The sequence below is a fragment of the Vicugna pacos genome, unplaced genomic scaffold (assembly GCF_048564905.1).
Source record: "Vicugna pacos unplaced genomic scaffold, VicPac4 scaffold_114, whole genome shotgun sequence".
In the NCBI taxonomy this organism is placed as follows: domain Eukaryota; kingdom Metazoa; phylum Chordata; class Mammalia; order Artiodactyla; family Camelidae; genus Vicugna; species Vicugna pacos.
This window is the reverse complement of record NW_027328794.1, coordinates 333,092-357,704: the sequence shown is the minus strand read 5'-3', so window position 1 is coordinate 357,704 and position 24,613 is coordinate 333,092. Positions and strand designations below refer to the sequence as shown.

The following is a 24,613-nucleotide window of genomic DNA, read 5'->3' as shown; positions in this document are numbered from 1 at the left end:
ATGGGTGAATTGTGTTAAAACTCTTAAGAACAAAAGGACCTTGGGCCAGTATCTTCCATAGTAAATGCAAATTGCTAACTTTTATTAGAGGAAAAAGAAACTGCTCTCAGCATGAAAGCAGGAGATCAGCAAATGTGAGTTAACCGAAATTGGACAAGAGCATTTCACTTGAAACAGTTGCTGAGTGTACACGAAATATTCAGAAATAGGAAAATCACCTTGACATCACGAGGAAGCATTCTGTTTCAAATACAGATCAAGGATTCGGCAAGCCCAGCTGCCAGAAATGACCAGAGAAGAAACCTGGTTTATAAAACTAGCACCAGAGACAACAAGGAATGGTGATGAGGAAAGCAGGCGGCAAATATCTGGAACAGTTCACTACAAATAATTTCTCCACCAAAAATTGAAAAATAAAATGAAAGTGATGAAATGCTCTGTTGACATCTCGAGAATGGGCTTCCTTCGGTGCTCGACTGTTCTGTAACCCCGATTGAGAGACTAAGGAGAATCAGCATGGCTCCTGGGGGTCCCCAAAGGACTGCCCACCAGCACGCTGACCACCATCACATCTGCCAGGGTTGAATTGCAGAGAAGAGACCAAGTTCTGAAAGGCACAGGAAATATTGACAAGGGAAGAAAACGCTGAGGTCAGTCCTGGGACAGAGGCCCTCTGAGCAGAGGCCAGAAGGCTGCAGGTGAACTGCAGTAGACCTGGGGCAGGAAGGGATCACGGGGGAGCATATCTCAATTCTCTTCTGTCTCTGCCTCCGGTAGGAGAGATAAAGCCTGCATCCTTCTCACCTGGAACTGTGGGTTCTGGCTGGAAGAAGTCTTACTGACAAGGAATGATTATTCAAGACTCTGTGGAAAAAGTCAAGAAATCGAGAGGGATTAGGGAGCCATCTCCATGAGCCTCTCAAATGCTCCCATATTTATAGGGTATAATCAAAGGAAAACTTCGTTAACAGTTGTGAGATAGTAAGGAGGAAATTCGGGAAAGACAGGATGAGGCAGAGATTGTAGAATACACAATGAGTACAAACGATTAGTGTATCTTTAGGGAAGTCATGGGGTGAGGGGAACAAGATACATTTTTAGATATGTTCATTAAAAAGCAGACCACCAGACCAGCCAGGTCCTTGTTTTGGGGATAATACATTATCTAACAACACACAAGCCCAGCGTTTATAGCTGAGGGTCTCGGTCCTTGCTTTACAACCAGCAGAGTGCTATCTAAAACCTCAACTACACAAGCAAAGCATTGTCTCTGCTTTTAAGGCAAGGAGTCTGGAGTGAGGATGCACAGGAACTTGCTTGTAAAGCAGTATCAAAGCATATTTTTTCTTCTTAAAATTCAGAGGCGACTGGGGTGTGTTACAATTTGTTAACCCAATCATCTGCTTCCACATGGAACCATTATGGAGGACACCCTAGGATGAAAATCCTGGATGTGGGTCTTTTCCTGCCATCTTCAGCCACTCTATCAGGGTCTAGGCACATCCGTGAATAATGATCCTACAGTACCACTCACTCTCTTAACTCCTGGTGATTGAAACTTAATTTTAGCTCTACACAACTTAACGTAGAAAAGTTTCAGCAATAAAAGATATAATATTCCATTTATATCTCATCATATTACTGATTTTCTGATTGCTCTAAGCTGCTTCTACTTGGTAAAGCACCTCATTCTGAAGCTGAATTCAGTAATTTCCATTGTGCATTTCTAGCCAGTTTGGGCTCGCTAACTTCTTTTGGTCAAATATCGATATACTTAATTGATTTCTTTGTTTATCAATTTCAACCAGGAGGAGAGGGAGTGTCACTCTTTTCCTCAGCCCACCCTCAACTCTTTTCCCATCAACTCAGGCCTCCTGAAAACAAAACAAAGTATTTTTTTCCCTTCTACTCTTTCCACAAACACAACAGGAAACATGAGCCTGGAGAAAGAATTCAACACAAATGTTAAAACAAAAATCTATAAACCTGAAACAATACCATCTCCGAATCATGATACACAATGACATGAGAGTAAGTGTGTCAGGCACAAAGCATGAGGGAGCCTGACTACCTGATTTCTATTCTTCAAAGGAAGGAAGGTTTTCGTATTTTTTATTATCATTCTTGGTCATTGTTTCTGATTATGCCAAAAAATAATTTATGAAATATTTATGCACTGCAATAACTGATTTTTATTGTATCAATTTTAGAAGGCATTCAGAGGGGATAGGAAAACCCACCTCTGTAAAAAATGCAAAATTTCTTCCCCTGTTAAGAACACGTATACAAAATGCAACAGAGAATTCAAATTCTTGTGGAGAGGAGCAAAAGACACAGAATCAAATCAAAGTCATTACAATGAGTCAATTTAAAATTCACTGGACAAACATGCTCAATGCATACAAATAATTTTAAAGGCACACTGCAAACCATTCACATAATGATCTGCAGGCTAGAGGAAGAATTTCACTCTTTAACAGACAACAGAAATCAATAGGGTGCCCCACCAAACAAGGAGCAGTGAACAATCAGGTTTTTAACAGTTCTGAGAAATCAGCATGTTCTAAAGATCAAAATCCAGAAATTTTAAACATTCATTCAAACCACAATGAAAAAAGCACTTAAAGAAAAAAAAAAAAAGTAAGCACATAGATCATTGCAACAGAACAATGAGAATTTCTTGTACCGCTAGAAGAAAGAACAGGCTATAGCCTTTTACTTGAAAAGAGACTACTTTTAAAAATAACTGCTAAAACACATTTCATCATTCATGTTGCATTTAAAAATCTGAGGTACATGTATCTGATCAGAAAAGCAATTCTGAGTAATAGTATGTTACAATTCAGTGCCAGTTTGCTTTAGAAGAAAAGAGAAAAGTTACTGTTTCTAATTCTGCACAAAGTTTAAAGAACCTCCCTGCCTCTATCTCCTCCCATTTCCTAAGCTCATGCTCCCTAATCCTTCTGAAACAAGTATGAGAAAGTCTTATTCCCAATATTCCAAATGACAACTGAATATCAATTTATTAGTGTAAATATATGCCAACACCTTGAAATGGAGGAGAAAGGTATCAGAAGTCTATACGGAATTTCTTTCTACCTTCCTGAAATCACACACACCAACGTTCACACAGACACAGACACAGACACAGACACATACCCCCTGGATTACTGGGCACTTCACAGGCTTAGTACTTACAACTTGTAGAAGGTAACTTTGTAGTTACTTTAAAATACAAAACTGTCAGCTTTTGAAAGCCTTCATCATCTGCTAAACTATCTAAATATCAAAGAGACCCAATTAGCCTTCTCTGTAGAATGTAATTTCCCTTGATGGCAAAACAGTCTCTAAGAAGTACTGGATCAAAGATTCGTGTTTATCACTACCTATGATCGTTTTTAAGCACATTAACAGATTCAGAAATGTATGTCTCATCAACATTTATTCCTATTGAAATAGCATACGTGTTCAATTGTCTATACAGTGACTAGGTCCCATGATGGTGTTTAAGAGCTATTTTGTGTATAGCAATATTTACTTTCAAGTGCAGAAAAGGAAGGTGTGTATTACTCAGTTGTAGAGCACCTGCTTAGCATGCACAATGTCCTGGCTTCAGTCCCCAGTACCTCCAAAAAAAATAAATAAAAATAAGTGCATATTTAAAAATAAGAATAAAGTTATAAAAAATGCAGACTAAAAACCACTGCAATCTAGGTGCTACAATTATACTAAAAAAACAAGTGTTTCTATCAAATATTAACTATATGCCAATCACAGAGACAACCAAAGGTCACACCTGAAGCATCACGTGTGATTCTCAGCAACCCTACTAAGTAGACACGGATGAGAAACCCGGCTCTGCGGATGAGGAGACGGAGCTCGGAGGAGCCGGGGACGCTGACTGTCCTGCTCCCCGTGACACCGCGTCAGCCCAGGGCAAGCGCTGACAGAGCTGCACTGAGGGGACACCCAGCTGCATGGAACCTTGGGGCACTGGGGAGTCCCAGAAAACACTAAAAACTTTTCAGTGAAAAACCAGCTAAAATATATTACACTGTGCTGCATCCTTTAATCAGGGAAAGTGACTGAGACCTTTTTGATGCCTCCGTGTCCTTTCTGCCATTATCAGTTACTTGCCCTCACAGTGCGACCAGTGATGATCTGGACCCCATATGAAGTGCACTCAGATGGAAGAGCTTTTAAAGCTGGTTTATGAAGTTTGTAAGACTGTCTATGACTCACAAAGGCGGTCATTCATCACTTCTCACCGGTGTGGACGTACCACCTGAAATCACTCCTTTCTGCTTTTTAAAATCCCTTCATCTACTCCAGACTTTTCAACAGCAAAGAAGTAGCTCAACCACAGACAGTGGACAGCTTTTCACCAAATGGACTCGAACAGCCCATCTGACAACCTGGAAGCCCTTGTCTTCTATTAAACCCACTTCCAGGTACTTCATCATTTTCTGATTGGTGGACTCGGCCTCTGACTGGCCTACTCAGAGAGCTCCCAACCTCACATCCAGGGGTGGGAGAGGACCATGCTGTTGGGGGAAATCAGTGAGGAAGCTGGACATCCTCCAGCCACGTCTGCATGGGTAGAAGTGCCTCAACGTGCTCAGAAATTATACCGTCATCATCCCTGGGCTCCCATGGACTGGTTTCACATTAACCAAGCTCATGAGACACTGATGCAAGAAAACCAGAAACTTAAATTTTTAATGTAACAGAAGACGTGAATCTATGAACCAGACTGAAATATCAGAGTTCAACCATGAGTACATTTTCTCCTCCACGGCCCAATCACGGGCAGGCAGTCACATGGCAAGCATGGACAGAAACGGAGCAGGAAGGGTTTCTAGATTAATTCAATGAACTATATTTCTATTATACAAACAGATCTACTGCCCAGAAGTCAATTAACGCCAATCACGGTGCACTCTCCGTGGACAGCGGCCAAGAAATGACTATGAGCTCCTGTGTAACACTCCTTTCCCTGTCCTTTCTAGGCTAACTGATGCACAGAGGTATAAAGATTCAGGGATGTCGATAATGCTAAACACCCAAAGCCCATCTCTGGGAACCTCAAAACCAGACAGCCAGGGTTTAAATACCAGCTCTGCCAATTACTAGTTCTGTGATTTTGCCAACTTAATTACCCTCTGTGTGCCTCAATTTCCACACTGTAAAACTGGGATAACAATCAAACCTTCCTTACTCGCTTGTTGAGAAGATTGAAGGATTCATTTCTGTAAAATGCTCAGAAAAGAATGTAGCACATTTTGGGTGTTCAACAAATGTCAACTTAATATCAAATTGTTTTACAAGTCTCCCCTCTAATCATCTTATCTGTTTCCTGGCTAGCCTAAGTCCCAAATAAAATCCTTATTTCTCCTTTTACACACTCTTGGGGAGCACCCTTATGTTCCATCCAACCACCTGTTTAAACTGAGGGAGTGGATGTCTCCTAACCACTCCTCTGGGCCATGGAGGGTGCTTCTCCCTTCACACCCCTGGCCCCTGGCCCACAGCTAGCACTCATTACACTAACAGAGTGAGGTGTGAGTCCGGGGAGACAAGCAGGGCATGTGAAACCCTTCCTTTCACTCCAGTGTTGGTCACCATTGGGAAGCACGCGGGATGCTCAGCTCCATGTCAGGAAAGCCCTGTGCATGAAAGGGCAGGTCTTCTCAAGGGAAGGCTCGCTGTGGCCCAGAGCTACATGGGACAGGGTGAGTCTGTATTTCTGGGACACAGTATCATGACACGCATTTTCCCACAGCCTTGAAGTTCATGGAGAACGTGGCTTCATCAGTAACAAAGAAGACATTTATTGCCTGTATACTCTTTTGTGTCATCTCTCAGTAGGCTTCTGGAGACAACATATGTATAAGTATTGGATCTCCTTAAACCCCAAAATATATGAAGTAACAAATAATTCTGTGGCTTAACGTTGGTTTAGGGCGACTGTGTAACAGTTCTGACTCTGCTGATGCTAAATTATGGGTATAGGAACTATGGAACCTCCTCAAATATCTTTCATCATAAAACCATCTCTTCTTATTTTCCTGTTTCTTAGTAATTGCCAAAGACTCTCAAATGATGGCTTCACACAAAACAGCAGCTAAAGTTTAAGAGCCCTCTTGACATACTCACTGTGGTAAACACTGCACATAATTTCTAATTCTCACAATTCTACAAATCAGATACGAATATCCCCATCTCACAGACGAGGGAAAAACTCAAAACGAACTGACTCAGGCTCAAGTGGCTCAGTGGCAGCGCGTACAGGCAAACCATATCAAAAACTACACCCCTTCGTATATGTACCAAATCTCCTACCACCAATTAACACACAGCGGCGGGGTCAAAACTCAGGGAACTCAATACACTTTTCACCTTTAAGGTCCTCCAGATGCCGCTTCTAGCTGTTTTATAAAATCCCGGCTCACTGGTTTCTAACACTAGAAGAAAAGCCCGATTTTGCTATTGTTTGCACAGCAAGTCTGAAATGTTCACAGTGAGATGACAGAATAAATCTAAGATATAAGCAGAATAACTTTTCCAGTTAGACAGACATAATGGACATTGGGCTATTCTGAAGCATTAAGTAAAGTAATCAAAATAAAATAACGTTGTTTAAGCCTCCTTTTACAAACAGGAAAGTTAAGACTGTAAGTAGGTGCAACAGTGCCACCTATGGGTAAAATGACCTTCCAGGTTACCAGGAAAGATGCAACACAAAAATTGCCTGTAGGATCAGTAACGAGAATCAGATAAATAAAACTTATATAGCACATGCTGCACTTTGATTCGGGGGAAAGAGGGATATTCAGTATTTAATCTGATATTGCTAATACTCCTGAATATAAACAGAAGATATAGGCTCATGGAAACTCATCTTAGAAGAGGAAAGAATCCAGTTCAGCCACTTCATTTTACAGGAGGGGAAACTGAGACATGGGATCTGTCCTCCTGGCAATCAGCAGCAAAGTTCTCCTATGCCTCATGTCTTGCACTGTAGCAAAAACCAACAGATCTGTACTAGGCCTATATTCATAAAATTCACGTTTGTATTTTTCCAACAGTAGGTTATCTAAGTATCTTGCAAAATACTAAAAGAGCCAGGATATCATACAATTTTGTTGCCATACAAAAACATTTATTTACATAATAAAACAGCATGAGCTTTATTCTCTCTATTAAAAAAGTGACATGTCAAATCAATGTTTTGATATTTTAAACCTGTTAAGAATGTAGAAAAAAATCAAAATTTTCTTTAATCACAAAATAGAGGAGCTTATTCCCTGAAAATGATCAATATGGATTTTACTAAACTTAACGGATCTGGTCAGAATCCCACGAATTTAAATGTCTGAGTGGATGGTTACACGGCAACATAAATTCTGATTTGTAACAATACATATTCTGTGTAAATAATCTTCAAGGTCATCTGATTAAGGCAATTTAACTAGTCCCTGTCTCACTAGAATGATACAGATTTCATTAAAACTTCATACTACACCAAAAAAAAATGAATCCTTGTTACTTTAAACCATATTCAAATATATCATACAAATACATATTGAATATGTATCAGAAATAAGCGACACTCTTTAGTATTCAGAGTTGATCCTTCTAAAATATCTGTCATTGTGACAGCACACTTTTATTAAGCACCTCTTGGGTTCTTTGTATACAAGGCATCTACCTCTCACAGTCAGACAAATTAAACGATATTACTCAAATTTCACAAATGAGGAAATGTACTTAAGCCATGAAAATAAAGTACATATTCATCAACAGGAAAGAAAAGAGTAAAGACTTTTCTTACAATATTCACTGACAATCTTTTCTTCCATATTAAAACTACATAAAACCAATTCAGTCTTTGTAAGTATTTCTGTCAAAAAGGGCCACAAGAGAAAAACAAGCAACATCATTAGCAGTGGTTGGACTTTAAGAGCTCACTTCTCTTTTGCACTATAATTATTTTTAATGTTTTGTTTTTAGTGCTTACAGAGCACTAAAATAAAAAAAATAACTTTTTATGTAATTACCTGAGAATTAAAAATTTGTGAAAATGAACAATTTTAATTTCTGCCACTCTGTCTCAACTTCTCAATGGTGTCTCTCCTTTCAAGGCCTCATCAGTCTGAGATCACTAAACTCGGCCGTTTATGGAGTCACAGGTGTTCGGGTAACCACTTAACGGGAGGCTGATAAGAGGAGCAATTAAGAATGCATTCTGTGCAGCCTGGGTTCCAGCACCGAGCTAGCCACAGCCTGCTGCGTGTAATTTGGGACAAGCTGCTCCATCTCTCAATCCCTCAGCTGCAAAAAAGGAGACACTGATACCTACAATCAAACACCTGCTATGAATTAAAACATGAGGAAAACATTTTAGCCTTAGGTAGGTGTCCACTCACAGTGAGTTTGGTCATTATGATGATGAGGATGGCTGTTAACAAATTAAGCTAGACCAAACAGGAGAAATCCCCTTAAAGGGGAAACATTTTAAGTCAATGAGCATTTCTTTTTGGATGAATTGCAGAATATTCTAATGATTTTTAATAAACCAAATTTTGTCCATTAATTATAGATTTACAGGTTTATGGACAAGTCTCCAGAAAAAGAATTAGAGGCCTCTTTCCTCTGTAAACTAAGAAAGTAAATTTTAACAAAAATCACGGAGGAGATGATACCTCATTTGGGAGAGTAAGTGCTTAACATGCATGAGGCACTCAGTTCAGTCCCCATTAACTCCATTTAAAAACATGGTTTTTTAGGAAATGGAAAATTAAAGCAAAAAGATGGAGGAATACAGAGTTTTTTAGAGACTCATCTCAGATTTAAGATGGGGAAGAAACCATCCATTTCTCAGAAGAAATCTTGAGGACTATGTAAACTGGATCTGAGATGTCTAGTCCTTTAACATTTTTCAAGAATTCATATTACCAAGTCTTAAAATTACCTGATAACGCACAGTGGTGATACTGATCATAACAGCTTCCATCACGGATCGAGCTCCGGCTAGGACTGCTCTGTTCTGACATCTCTGCCCCTCAGGCCTCACCAGGCTGAGATCACTAAATTCGGTCATTCAAGAGCATCTTTTGTAAGTCCTCCATTTGTGCTTCTGACTCTCCCCTCACCAGCTCCTCTGAGGGAAGCACTATTATCATCTTTCCCACTCACAGATAAGGCCACTGAGGCACAGAGACTAAACTCGTTCCAGGTCACATTGGCATTAAAGGAATTCTGTATTTCTGCTGTTTGCTTTTGACAAAGGAATCTGAGATATCAATTCAAGGCAGACTGTTAAATAATCAAGTCTGTCAGGTCTTCACCTCAAAGAGCAGATACTATAAATTCCTGATGTAGGATGAGGCTGCCGCCACAAACTGACTCAGCTTGAAATTAATATCCAAGATGAAGCAGCGGATACACGTAAATATTCACGATTGTCAAGTCTGCTCACGGGTCTGGGCCCTTCACTGCCTGAACGGGGGTGCAATCCCCACCCGTGTCTGGGAGAGAAGCGCGGCTCTTCTCTGGCTCACCCAGGCTTCACGGGGTATTTCCCCCCACAGACTGGCCTCAATGATTAAAAGATCTCAAGATTTTTACACCATGCAAATCTAAAAGACATTACTGCAGATGGAGCACTTTCTCAGGCTTATATCTTTTTTGCCTACACTCAGCCAGGGGGAAAAAAGAAACATGACTCTACAAAGTCTCTGACCCGCACCACTCACAGGAGTAGAATGGCCAGAGCAGAAGATGGTTCTTCACATTGCAGGATGAGAAAAAAATAAAGATGCCCCGACAACAGGCACTCCCAGAGACAGTGCTCAGCAGTCTTCTGCACACTCACGGTTGTGCAGCCCTCATCACCTTCTATTTCCAGAACACTTCATCACCCCAAAAGAATCCCCCTGTCACTAGCAGTCACTCCCTAATCCCCCTCCAACCAGCTCCTTCCAACCATCACCTGCTCTCTGCCTCAGCATGTGCCTATTCTGGGCTTTTCATATCACTGAAATCAACAATATGTGGCCATTTGTGTCTGCTTCCTTTCAATTAACATGCTGTTATCAAGTCTTGTACATTTTGAAGTGGTATCAGCATCTCTTTCTTTTTTTTTTTTTGAAAAATTTAAAGATTATTAGAAGGTGGTAAGTACTATCAAAAAGAGTAGAGTGGAGCATAAGTGATTGGGTTTCAAAGGGAAAAGTGTGGGTTGAACAGTCAAAGTGGACTTCCCAAAACAGGTGGCATTTTTCATTTTCCTCTTCTTTTTTGTCTTTTTTATTCACTCTTACGTGTGAATAATGTTCCACTATATGGAGATACTACATTCTGTTCATCCATTCAGCAGCTATTTATGGACGAGGCCAGAAAAATGAGTGTAAGAGGTGACTAGCATGGATGGCATTGAAGCAAAGGGCAAAATGTGCTTTCAAAAAAATCCAACAAAGAGAGGCACAAGGAAATTCAGTCTGTTTCTGAGCAAAGTGCTTGCTTGCTTCGGCAGGACTACCGTGCAGGGCTGGGGTGGATATTGGCAGGAGTCACGGTGAGGGAGTCAACTAAAACTCCCCACTGCAAGCAGCTCAGCCAATCCTCCTCCCTCATCCTGTATTGTTAGAGAAATGTTTCTAGGTTACTCTTATTTCAAGTAATAGCATTTTAACTGCACATCTGATCATCTCCATCAGACCACATTATCTCCAAGTCACAGAAAATCATTCACTGACCGGAGCAGCTCCAGGACATAAAGGTGAATGATCAGGGAGTCCTGCAGCATTCCAGCCTGCAGGCACAAACCCCACATGTGCCCTGGTGATGTCCAGAAAATAAAATGCATGGAAATTTCTCACTGCTGGCACACGACATCTGCCCTCAAATTGCCCCAAAATCATGCTGGCAAAGCACTACTCAACCCTCTCACTATAAAAAAACCAAAAAGCTAAGAAGGCAAATTTAGGCTCTTCCATTGAACACCAGCAACCATCACTGCCAGTATCTGAGCAGGAATGCTCCTGACTTCGAAAACCACTGCGCAGATACTTTTCAAACGTGAAACTCATATATGTATTCCAAATAGATGATATTGCGGTAGGATTTTTCTTTTCAAAATTTCCACTTGCAACATTAGCACAAGAAAATTTATGTTTAGGCTTTAAAAAAATCATTTATCCTCCACTTTCTTAGTTTTCAACTTATTATCATTTTATAAATGGAGTTATGCTGTGTATTATAAACCGTTTGATTTCTGAAAACAAGACCTTTATGACCTCACTATTTCAGAGCAAACTTTAACGATTCTTTGAGAGGTGGGACCTGGGGCGCTCACTAACAGCTCTTTAAATACTGACAAGAATGTGCTATTAAGTAATGCAAAGGCTCTAACTTCACATTAGCTCAGAAAGCAAAGAAACCACACCAAAGACTTCCTTAAATATTTTATATATTCATATTCTTTGAATATTAAAATTCTTAAAAGAGGATTTTTTGAAAAAGACAACAGCTGTTTTAAATTTCCTCTCACCAAGAAAGCAATCTTTATCAAGAATAAAAACCCCTATGGAAATCGAAATGACAGGACGTTTCTATCTTAGTGAACATCCAGATCTGAACACAAACCTAAATCCAATCAGATCTCACTCGAACGAGCTCAACAAAGTCCTGGGCAACCCTGGAAATTAGCTCTTTTGTTCCAAATGTTGGCTGAGCTAAGATCATCAAACAAGGAAGGGAAAGAGAGAAGACGAAAGTCCACCTGGCAGCCTCCATCAGTTTTCTTACAGCCACAAGGTGCCTCAAGGGCGGCCCCGCTAACAAGCCCCCCATAAAGAAAGCCGGCATCCACACTGCCCCTGCCGTCCCCAAGTAGCCCCGATGCCCGTATTCCAGCCTGTGAATGGTATTCTTATGATCCCCCAGTTGGTGGCACCCACCCCCTCATCCCCGCTACACACACAGAGCCACGGCAGCCTTCCCAAATCACAAATTTGATTACATCAACCCCACTTCGAATGCTTCAGAGGCTCCCTGTTAGAGTTCTAGCCCCACCCCAGACCCTGCTTGCCCAGCCTCACCTCAGTACACATTTTCCCAGTGACCTCAGGGGTCCCCTGACATGCTCCTACCTCTCACTTGCCTCCAGGCTCATTTTGACTGTTTCCCAAGGAAGCCTTCCCTCCCTCCAACCTCCACAATTTGTTCCTCTCTTCCTAGAGCTTTCTAGGCTAAGTCAACTTCTGACAATGCTAAGCTCTCAAGAAGCAAATACATTTTGCTTATTATCGTGGCTACACCCTCTCTCCCCTATACTCACAGAAGTGCACGTGTTATGAATAAATGAATGACGGGTTGGATCTCAAAGGGACAGACATACCTGCTCTCGCCCATCCCGATCCTTCTGTCTGTAGAATATCAGAAGCAAAACCTGAAGTACCTTTCCTGAGGGTCACTTACTGTTGACACCCTTCACTGCCTACTGTGTCAGTTCTAGTAAAACTCAACTTCTTCCAAAGCCCTACACCACGGACTGTCTCCAGTGCCCTCCCGAGCAGGGGCTCCCTCCACCCTGGACTGCACAGGGCACTCTCCCCGGGTCCCCACGCCAAAAGCCTCCAGGCCTCTGCCCGGGCTGCACCTGCGACCTGAGCCACATTCTTGACTCCTTCTCCTGGCTGACTCTTACTCTGTCCTCACAACTGAATTTAGAGCCCATTTCTTCCAGGAAGTCCTCTCTGATAATGTCCTTAAGTCTTGTCTGGGCTCTATCTAAAGCGGCAATATATGGAGACCAACTGGGTGCCTGCTCCTAATAAGACCACGAACCCTTGGGGGCCACGTGGGAAGGAGTGAGAGATTACAAGACGGGTGGGGGAATCAAAAAGCAAAAATCACAGCCCAAGTCCCAAATTCAAGGATACTTTCTCAGAAAAAAGTATAAACTATTTCACACGGGTCCAATTTGGCTACTATTTTTGTGGCTTGTGGACAGCAAGAACTTGGTGTTCTAGTCCAAAACCTAGGTTACATGCAAAGAAATGTATATATTCATATACAAAGGAAACAAGAGCTGCTCAACAACAGTTTGCAGTTAGAACTGAAAGGAAATTTGATAAAGGCAATCTCTCTCTCTCTTCTTTCTTTTCTGGAATCATATAATTTTAGAAGTATTTGCGTGACTAACAGACGTCTACAGCCCGTGATTCTGCACTGAAGTGTTTGGGGCTGAGGAAGCCCAGATTACATTCACTCTGTAAATGCAATCACACCAACACACTGATAGGTGCCGTGGTGGTGAAGCTGATGTTCCAAAGCAGGCAACCTTATTCTGTAAGAGAACTCTAAATAGAAAGCAAGAAATGCAATGTCCTATACTGAATTTCATTTGCTATATGGGTCATTAATTGATAGTATATCTTGACTAATGGAACCCAAAAATAAATTGTCAACGTCGGTTTTCTTCATCTGACCGTTTTATGCTAACTTTGGATATTAAACACTCACTCCATACGGAAAGCTCAGGTTTACGCTGCAGCACAGTTACATCCCGCGGAAGAAAGCTGACCAAGGGAGAACTGGAGAGTTTCCGTTCAGAAGCTGCAGAGTCTGGTTTTGCACCTGTACATCATTTGCAACCACGTCATCTTCAAAGGAGTTAGACGTTACCTCTGTGGGGCAAAAAGCACTGCGTGCTTCAGAATCATCAAAGAACGCTGAGCTTTGTGAAACAGTCCTGAGGCTCTTAAATCATACTTTTTCTGAAAGGCTCCAAAACTGACCCACTTCACCATTCCAGGCATAACAGGGAAGTACTGGAAACAGTAGAGAGAACATGACCTTGAAGTCTGACAAGGCCCTGCTTGAATCCTGCTACAGCATTTACTAGCCGCTAAACAGACCAATTCCTTAACCCCTCTGAGAAGGTTTCCCAATCTGCAAAAGGGGGCTGCCACTGCCCACCTGGGAGTCATGGATGTGAATGCAACACGCAAGTAGGGCGGCCGACTGGTACCTGACACGGGGCCTGGCTAGTTTCCCTCGGCTGCCCTTCTCCCCCTTTAAACTTGCACTGTTCCCCCGGTAACGATCAAGCCCCTGGAACAGACTGCCCGTATCTTCTGTGTATCCCTGGATACATGCCTTACCCTTAGGAGGCCAGAAAAACAACTGCCTCCTCCCAAGTCACTAACAATGTTCTTAAGAGTCTGGGTATATTTAACTCTATTTTTCAGGGAGACTACTCCAGAACTTTCCAAGCAACATTCTCCAGGTTGGCTCCCCTCCCTTTGCCCATCCCTTCTCACCTCAGATCCTCTGTCTGACTGCCTTCTGTTCATGGGAAAGAGAGTCCGGTAAGGTGGGGACTCCCTAGGCCTCCCTCCCTCCCTCACAGGTGACTGTGACTACATTCTCCCCACTCCCCACTCCAACTTCAGCTTCTGAGGACTCTACCCTCCCAGACCCTGCAGCCTCTGCACCTTCCCAAGACGCACATGTGGCCACGACCCTCCCTGCAGATTTCTTCCTGGTTGGCCCTGCCCACCACCTGGCCCCTTAAGGATAAATAGCATTGCTCTGAAAATGGCAAATGCAGCTAACTGACACACCAAAGCTGCATGGTCTGGGCTTTCCTCCAACCCAGGCACAGCCCTGCCCCCCCTCAGCCTCAGTCTGCAGCCCTCGAGAAGATCTAATTCACATGCAAGGCTGTGAACACCAGCTAAGAATGACGACTCCCAACGTGTATCTCTAGTCCGGCTCCTTCACTTGAGCCCCAGGCTCATCGAACCGAGTGCCTCTTTGAAGTCCTAACTTGGATGAAAAATGGCATCTTAAAAATGCCTCATGTCCACCATTTACTCTGGAATTCGATTCCTGGCAGGTATCTCCCAGACTCCCCATTTTAGTAACAGCCCCAGCACCCACCTAGTTGTCTGAGGTCACATTCAATTTCCACTCTTCCCTCCCCCCGGCCCTGCCCTGCAATCAGTCCTGTTATTTATGACAATAAGTCCATCTCAAGTGTGGTTCTGCAGGGACCATGGTCGGAACACCACAAGCTCACAGCATGGTGCACTGAATAACAGTCCTCCGTAGGGTGCTCCCCGGCGGGGGAGGCATCTCCTGCCACTGGCCACCTCAGAAGGCACTGGATTCTCACACAGGAGGCCCAGGAGAAGGGACTCAAGGTTCTCCCGTGGTCTGAGCTTTGAAGGGCCCGAGGTCTGGGGGAGCTCCTAATTAGCACACACACTTGAAAGTGAGCAGATGAGGATGTGGGAACCCAGGCAAGGCTGTTCTCACTCCAACTCCTGGGCTCATGGGAGCCACGGGAAAGGCCTGTGTCCAGGGTACAGCCCGGCCATCACAGATCCCAGCCTGCAATTGCCAACCCGGACAGCCTAGACTCCATCTACTTGTGACACTTACTTCTGTTCTGTTCCCCACCCAGAATGTGATGGACTCATTCAGATATTCTGGCCTGTCTCAAGTGAGACAAATTCAGTGAAAAATGAAGTGTCCACATTTGGACCAGAGCATGAAAGGAGAAACAAGACCTCATGGTCAGCATGATGGTGGTGGCCACACCCTTCCACTGGGTGAGATGAACCATGGTGAGGGTGAGAATCCAAGGTCCTAGGTCGGCCAAATCATCTTCCTTCATGGTTGTCTGGGGTGTTGGAGACTGACTACCACAAACTAATGACACGGCCGTCAGTGGTGAACGTCAGCTGCAACAGAAACGGATTCAGCTATTTACTACCAACATGGGTTAAAAGTAAATCCCTGGGTAGGAAGGTCTGCACGGATGCTGAGGCAAACCACAGACCCAGCTCTGAATGCCCACTGGCTGAAGCAGAGAGGAAGCTATGGCCCTTTTAGCTGTCCCTGTGTCCAACAGATCCAGGTGAGCCAGCTACTTAGGAGAAGGCCATGTTGTCCTGATACTCAGAAAAACCAGCCTCGTAAAGGGAACAAAATAGTGGCATGGATTTTAGACCCAATTCGGCCCCTTTATGAAGGCAAAGTAAAGTAAATGGCACGGGGAAGTTGAATGCAAAAAAAAAAAAATTAAAGAACCAAACGGTGACTGCTTCCTCCAACAGCGTCCCCTGCAGATGCTCACCCCCGAGCCGGCCACTTCCTCACCAGTGACCACCGGCCAGGAAGCGCCGTCACGCACGTCACACAGCGACAGCCAGGAACCTCGTGCCGAGCACGTTTGTATAAAAGCAGGAATCGTGCAAGTTGCCGCAGAATTTGACTTTACTAGTTTAAATACTCCATGAAAAGAATCCCTCAGCAGCCGCCTAAATCAATTCGCATCTCACTTCTTCAAAACAATGAAACAAATTTAATAAGGGCACATTTGTCACCAAATAAAAAGAGGACCAAACAGGTTCCTCAAAGCAAGGATTTTAACAGGTATCAAAAACCAGTGGGTAATGTGCAAACAAAGTAAATATTCCAAAAATTAAGAAAATACAAAATGACGAGGATAATACATGGATCAAGACAGCTGTTAAGTTTTTGCTTTTTAAAATGATTGAGACAGCACGGATGGCAATCTGGCTATTTCCAATGCAGGATGTGCACAGCCCACATTTTCAGATGCAACAACATGCTCACTGGGCAGTACAAGTGAAAAAGGAATAAAGAAAAAGGAAAAGATGAAGATGAGAAAATTAGAAACACACAAGAACAAAAATGATTTTGACAGCATGTACAAGAATTTACGTGAGTGTGTGAGGCCAGGGACGCGGGGATGGTGAAACCCACCCTCACCTCTTGCTCCAGGGAAAGCAGGGGCCTGAGGGGAGCGGTGCTGCTGGACGACCCCAACGTGGTCAGCGCCCCTAACCAAAATTCCACCTACAAGCGTCTAGGCAGATTTTGAGCTACAAATTGTGGTCGCATTTAATTCTGGACCGTTTTACTCACTTCCACCAAGAGTAGCAGGAGAGAATTAGGCTCTGCTCCTTCACCAAAGCATTGTTTAAAAAACTAATGACTGTGGAATACTAAAAGCAACAATGTGGTAAAAGTGACTGGAGGAGAATGTGCTTGACCTGAGCTCACTGGCCGCGTTATCTCACTGACGTTCAGAAGCTGGCTGAGCTCTTATGGTACCAGGACAGACAGACCCACAAGGAGGGAGATTTAATGTGCTGCTGTATTTTGATGCCGGGAGCCATGCCTGGTACATGAGGTTCTGGGTAATCAATGGTGACAGTGTCAAACACTGTGGGCTAAGTACACATTCGGCTACTCCGCCAAGTCCCAAGGGCAGACTTCAAAAGACAAAAACAAGCTGGCATTCTTTGGTGGCTCTGCAGACTCAGAGACAAGCATTTGTTGAGTAAAAATGTCACCAGTGACTCCTATGACAAAAGAGGAGGCACTGGCGTGGGGGCTGGGGCAGGGCTCAAGGCTTCAACTGCTCACTCACCAGTCTGTCCAGGGGGAGAAGGTGGTCCCTGCTTACGTTGCACCGATGCACCTACCTTGACTAATGCCTGGGGCCTCAGCAGGTGTTGACAGGTGAGGTGAACAGAGCCAGACTCGGTGTAGCACGGTGCTGGGAGCTATGCCCTCAGCAGTGCCCAGGCTCCTAAACATACCAGCACATCCCCAAGAAGCAGAAGGGGAGTGCGGGCATGTAGATCACAGGGCCCTGTGAGGACAAGCACAGATCATGGCCACGACAAGCCTCTCCCCTTCCTTAAGCCATACAGGTATATCTGGGAGGAACAGAAAATTCATCCAGAGACCGCTAGGTGGGCTCTCGCAGGTGGGACTCGGGTCCACTTCTCTTCTCACTCACAGGGCTGGTCTAGATATTCTTTTTATCAATTCTCTAGCATCTTCTCCTCCAACTTACCAACAACCAGAAAGTAGGATCTGATCTTAGGTAAGTTCAGTAATCACAGAGCACTGCCTTCACGGCAGGCCCAGCAGCATGTGCCAGGTTCTCGGACCGTCACCTGTGGGACCACCATGAGCCCTCTCCAGACACAAGGACAGAGGCCATAGGACGGGGGGACACAGCTTCCCTTACACTCCCCAGCAAAGGGGGACCACTTCTCGGCAAAGACATCTCACCCTCTTCTGCCCGAGGGACAGCACGATAGATACACCGGGAAACAGAGCAGAAGGTGGGGGGGTAGGCAGCCCAAAAGAGCTCGTCTGTACTTCCGAGGCAAAGTGGGGACTTTGACTTAATCACAGGGACAAACTGAGAATGAACATTTCCCTGCTCTGTCCCATAAACCGTGATACGCCTTTCCCTGCATAAGGAGTTCATTCGGGAGTCCCTGGCGGTGTTTCTGATGTCCTAACTTGGCATGGTGGCTGTCGGGCAAGAAGAGAGGGCCTGAGCCGAACAGGTGCTGGGCCTGAGAGGCAGGAGACACCGGCTCCAGCCCCAGCTCAACCAGTGCCCCGTTCCGCCTCTCGGGGTTAAGCATCTCATCCAAAAGCAAAGGAATTAGACTGTCCCAGGACAGGCTGCCCAACAGAAATGAAATGAGAGCCATGTGAAGAAAGTTTCCCAGTTGCCACGTATAAAATAGTAAACAAAAAAACAAACCAACAAACAAAAAACAAATACTAGAAACTGATTTAAGAACAGATCTTACTTAATCAACTGTATGTAAAATACTATCATTTTGACATGTAATCAATGTAGGAAGTAAAGAGATAGTTTATATACATTTGCTAGACAAGCCTCAGCGTCTGATGTGCATTTGACCTACAGCATATCTCAACTCAGTCCAGCCTCCTCCCCAGTGCTCCTAGCATCAGTGGCTTTGGCTAATTTATTGGACAGCAACTCCAGGGTTCCCACCATGGTCCTGGCTGTAAAGCGGGAGTAAGTGTCCACACTAACCCTAAAAGGATCTCTCTGAAACAAAGGCGGATTCACTTTGAAATGTCTGTAAACCAGCGGGCTGCACCTCCCTCCCCCCTTGGCTACAAGACAGACTTCTTCCTTGCTGATCCCTTTCTGGATGTAGGGAAGCAATCCGGCACAAAGCCAGGGTGGGCTGGCCTCCAGGTAAACTTACCTGCTGTCTGTGTCCAGTCCCATGAAGTCCTCCTTCTCAAACAGGATGCAGAGGAGGGGAATCTTGCCCCAAAATTCTTGGGGCCACCATCCAGCCACTTGGACTTGAGCAAGATGAAGAGTGACTCAGTGAAGTCCTCGATCCTCTTCTCCACCACCCTGCAGTCCTCGTAGATTGAAGGACACGTCGGTGAACGGCTGCTCGGCTACCTCCCCATGCAGCACAAAGACAAAGAGCTGAGAGTCATTAAGCGCGGTGCCATACAGCCCCTCTGCACGTGCAGCTTCTCCAAGGCCTTGGCAGAGAGACAGTTGGTAATGGTGACAAGGCCCACGACTTTGCGGTGTGTCTGGAAGACGCTCCACCCATTCTCGGGCACATAGTGGTGCCTGTAGTGGATACAGAATGTCCACTGGGAGCCGCATGGGCTGATATGGCACACCGAGGTGAGTAGCTGATAGATGCAAAAGAAATTCTCCTCTGAGATGATCTCCATTGGTTGGACCACAACGGGACGAGTCTGGTGGTCCTCAGCACACTGCCGTAGTCAGGGATGCTCATGTTGCTGGCCCTGCCGAGAGGGGTGAGGAGATCGAGGTACATAATCTGCTGTGTGCTACGGGCCCATCTGGGTTGCGGTGACCTGGTGTGTACCAGCCAGAAGGCAAGGGAAGCCAAAGCAAATCCGGGGGTACAGTTTGTCCTCAGAGTCTGCACATGGCTAATGTATCTCGGATCATATTACCCAGCTTTTGGTCTAGGCTTCCTGCCTCTGCAGAGAAGGGTCATTTCTTATTTTCTATTTCCAAGCACCTAGCAAGGCCCTGATGCAAAGTCACTGCTCAAAAATGCTGAATAAAAAATGAACAAAGAAAATGCTTTCCCCAAACCCCTTCAGCAGAATATAAAGAAAAGGACCACAGTAGGATTAAAAGATCTGGATTTGTATCCAAATTATTTGATCCCCTAAGATTCATAATAATGGATAAGAAAACTTGCCTAGGGGAAGAGGATACAGTTCAGTGGAACAGCACATTTTTACCATGTACGAGGTCCTGGGTTCAAAACCCAGTAACTCATTTTAAAAAATGAAACAAATAAATACACGTAATTACCCTCCTGAAAAAGTATTTTTTAATTCAAAAGTCAAAAAACACCTTGCAATTGACACAACATTGTAAACTTGACTATACTTCAATTAAAAAAAAAATCCTTGCCTTACAAGAATATATCTGAATTACGGATGTTTGCAAATGTAAAATGTCTAGGGTACCACCTGCATAAAAAGAGGTGACGTACAAATGTACTATCCCTCCTTAATGAGCTATACTTCCTTTCGGAGGGTTATAACCTCTCAGAGCTAATTTTCTCAGATTAAAAATTATAAACATTGCCTGATTCTCAGTAGTGATGAATAATCAGATAAGCCAAAGAAAGCATATGACCCACAGAGTTTACTCAATAAATGTTTGTTGAATGAATGAATAAACAAGCAAGTGAATGCTGCTCCCTGCCACAGACCATCATAATGGTACTGCCTGGAAATCCCAAGCCCACGTTCACCCGACTCTGCACTAACAAAGTGGGTGACCTGGGTAGGCCTGTGTGCTTCTCTAAGCCCCAGTTTAATCATGAATAGAAATGAGGGCAATAACACAAACCTCAAATTGTTAGTGAGTCAGTAATGAATTGTACCTCACCATTGCAAGATGGAACCATGAAGGAAAACTGGGCAAAAGGATCCATAAGCCCTCTCCATATAATCTCTTACTACCACATGGGAATCAACATTACATCTCAAAATAAAAAGTCTAATTTTTTAAAGAGGTTATTGAGGTTAGGTGAGCTCACTGTCTCAAATTAGGAACACACAGTACAAATAGGTCAATGCCCAGCCCATGAGATACACTCAGTTATCATTCCCACTGGACCCACTGGTACCTCCAACTTCAGAGCAAGACAATGGGTCCTCGTGGCAACAGGCCACAGCACCTGAAGCTAACAAAGCTAATGGTGTCCATTTCAAAGAGCCCCTGAAACCACCCTTGTTCTAATTTTCTATTTGTAATTTTTATTCCTTTTCATTAAATAGAAACTCCCAATTCCATAGAATTCTTACCAGATATCATGATGGCAGCCCTTCAAAGCCTGACCAAAGAGATCATGATGGCAGAACTTCTTGGTGAAACAATAAAATGAAAAGCTATTTCCACAAGACCTCTGAGAAAATCTACAAGGGAACTTCATCCTGGACTGAGGAAGAGGACTGGGGAGGAGGGGGTAATCTGGGGCACAGAGAACTATGGCCCACCTGTCCCACAATGGGCTTCAGACTCACCCTCACCCTCCAGGAACTTAAAATACACACAGACAGTCTGCTATGGACAAGATTTTTTTTAAACAAATCCCTGAATCCCTAGCAGGTCTTGTTTCTACCGAGACACAAATGGCTTATGTGTATAATGTTTCACAAAAGCCTTAAAATATTATCACCCCAACTTGACACATCAAGAAACTGAGGTAGAGAAGTTCATCACATTCTACAAGATTAGAGAGAGGCCACGTCAGTCACCATATTTAAATCCAAGCCCCTGCTCCAGTGCTCACACTAGAAAGTGTGACATACTGCCCCTTTCCTGCCCTCTCCCTGCAATAAATCTCTGAAGAGTCTTTTCTGTTTCACCTGGGATCACAATCACATTCATATTCCACAAAGAGCTATGTCACTCCTTGGAGGACTTATCAAAATCTAAAGGGTTGGGCTGAGAGGAGAGATTTGCATTTTCTGTTTCTCAAAGGAAACATGGCTTTAAAAGAAACTGAAAAGTACTTATCAAGTCTAAGCCCTCATTGTGCAGAGAAAGAACCGGAGGCTCAGATGAGTAGAGGAAAGGGCCTTATTAACAAATATTGCCTCAGCGCAGCACCAAGCCAGCCCTGGGCCCTTCTGGGGGAGGATCTGGGAGGCCCAGGAGAATGAGTGTAATAAAACAGAAAGAGAAGAAGCATACAATTCCCTGTCTCTACACCACCATACCATGAATTTCCACCAAATTACCCAGTATGGGTGCAGCCAATATTAAGGTTGTCTAAACAGGTTATAGAACCCTGGAATTCTCAACCATAGTTGAAATTCCAAAATTTACTGTGCCTTTTTCCCAGTTCAAGCATCAATTCAGTGGGCACTCTGTACCAGGGACTACAGAGGCCTGAATTTGTCCCAAATACAGATCTCTATTACCACGTGTGCAAACCACATAAAGGCCACCAGAATAAAAGCACCCACAGATAAGATGAAATTACTGAAACTGAAAGCAGCCAAAGAGCATATATTACTAGGAAAAACGGTGCTCCTATAAATGGACTCATGAACATAGAAAGTAAACTGTGTTTAGCAGGCAGGGAAGGGGGGATTAACAGATACAAATTAGTAAATATAAAATAAATGACAAGGACCTGCTGTATAACACAGGGAACTATATTCAATTTCTTGTAATGAGTTATACTAAAAACAATCTAAAACATATATATACATATGCATATGTTTATAACTGAATCTCTTCTGTACACCTGAAACTAACATTGTAAATTGACTAAACTTAAATAAAAAAGAATTTAAAAAATAAGTAAAAATAAAAGCAACGCCATTAAGAAAAAATAAAAGAACACTCTAATCCCCTTAACTGTATGTGGTGGAGAATTCTGGTTACAAGCACCAAGTCCACTGGATCACTCCAGCACTGGCTGTCACTCTTTCTGACCATCAGAGAGTCACTTGCTTCACTGAGGTTACTTTTCTCTTCTGTGAAAGGCTACAGTTGCAACTAACAATGTATAGAATCTCATCATTCACAAGTACAACAAGTAGTGAGGACTTCCCATGGGCCAGTCACTGGACAGATGAAAAGATAGGGTCCCAGATATATTCATGGGTAGAAGAAGTTTATGCCATAAAGACATTAATTCTTCCAGTTTTGATAGACAGATTCATTGCAATTCTGATTAGAATTCCTACCAGATTGTTCTTGGAATGTAACAAGTTAATTTATGATCAGGAATAGCCAAGAAATTTCTTTAGAACCACCACTTCGGAGGGGTGGATAGGTCATTCATTTCCACTGGTCTTTCTGAAGTGATGAAAACGTTCTGGAATAATAATGGTTGCACAACTGTGAATATGCTAAAAGCTGCTGAATTGTACCATTTAAATGGATGGAATTCATGGTGTGTGAACTATATCACAATAACACTGTTACATGAAGAAATATTTCTTGACAATTATTTTTCTGTTTATACCACTAGTCTATCACACAATTTAAGAAAAACAAAAAACCAAAACAAACCAAACTGTGCCAGGAGCTCTTTAGGACTGCAATATCCCTGGGTCTCCAAGGCCTCTGGTGGTGCTGTTCCTCTTAACACACACTAGCTGGGCTGTGCTAGTTAGGGACTGTAACTATCTTTTGAAAATCGAGGATCACTCCTTTCACCCTGGGAGAGGGAAGGAAGGAGGATGTCACAGCCTCATGCCTTCAGCTCATTTTTAACAGAACCAAGCCCTGCTTTCACCACTGTAATCACTCTCACTATAAAAACACGTGACATCAACAAGCACAGCCATGATAACACCTGAAAGTGTTAAAAGTACTTACCTGCAGCAGAAAAACTGAGGGAGGAGACAGAAGCTCGCTCAGCACTGAGGCTCCCTTTTTCCGACTCCAACTGGAGAAGCAGGGCGTTACAGCCGAAGGTTCTCAGCCCAGGGAGCAGTGCCCAGGCCACTGAGCTGGTCCTCCGGGAGCGGGAAAGGGAGAGGAGGGCTGCCCCGGGGGGGAGGGAAAGGGGAGGGACGCGGGCTGCAGCCCTGCTCGGAGGTCAGCCCCAGCCCCAGCCCCAGCCCCCCGCCCCGTCCGGGTCCGCAGTCCCCGCCCGCCCGGACACAGCTCTCCCAGGGGCGTGAACGGGCCGGCGGCCAAGGAGAGGAAGCCAGGGAGGAGAGGACTCGCGGGCGGGAGAGGGGAAGGGGACGCCAGCCGCGGACTGAGGGGATCCCGGCTGGGTGAGAGGTGGCAGGGGCACACCTGGCCCTTGGCAGCTGTGGCCGGGGCGCCGGGGCAGGTGGCGCGGGTAGAGGGGTCTGGCCTGAGCAATTCATCTGAACACGGGCTGCCTGGCGCCCTTGGGGACTGTGACAGGCGGACCGCCCTCCCGCAACCGCCTGACCACTTTCCCGGGAGCCCCCCACCTTGCACTTCCACAGCCACAGGCCCCGGCCCCAGACAGGAACCAAAGTCCTACCGGGCGACAGAGTTGAGAAACCTTTGGGCCCGATCCCCGGCTAGGATATAGAGCTTCCAACCAGCGGACCACTTGGCAGTGACTGCGCATGCGCAGGAGGGCCAGCGATCCTCTCTGGGTTCTGTGAGAGAAGGTGGGACAGGGAGGGAGGGAGGGAGAAGATGGGAGCGGGTGGAGAGGACGGGAAAATTGGAGAGATACAGATGGACACGATGAGCAGA

General features: G+C 44.3%; 1 protein-coding gene across 1 annotated transcript in view; it reads right to left on the bottom strand.

Annotated features, from left to right (window-relative positions):
* LOC140694965 (trafficking protein particle complex subunit 9-like) overlaps window positions 1-23,908 on the bottom strand; it is a 53,630-nt gene extending 29,722 nt beyond the window's left edge. Inside the window, exon 1 of the mRNA XM_072957966.1 lies at window positions 23,747-23,908. The gene's annotated coding sequence lies outside the window, so the exon portion shown is untranslated. The remainder of the gene's footprint in view (window positions 1-23,746) is intronic.
* Window positions 23,909-24,613: the final 705 nt, after the last annotated feature.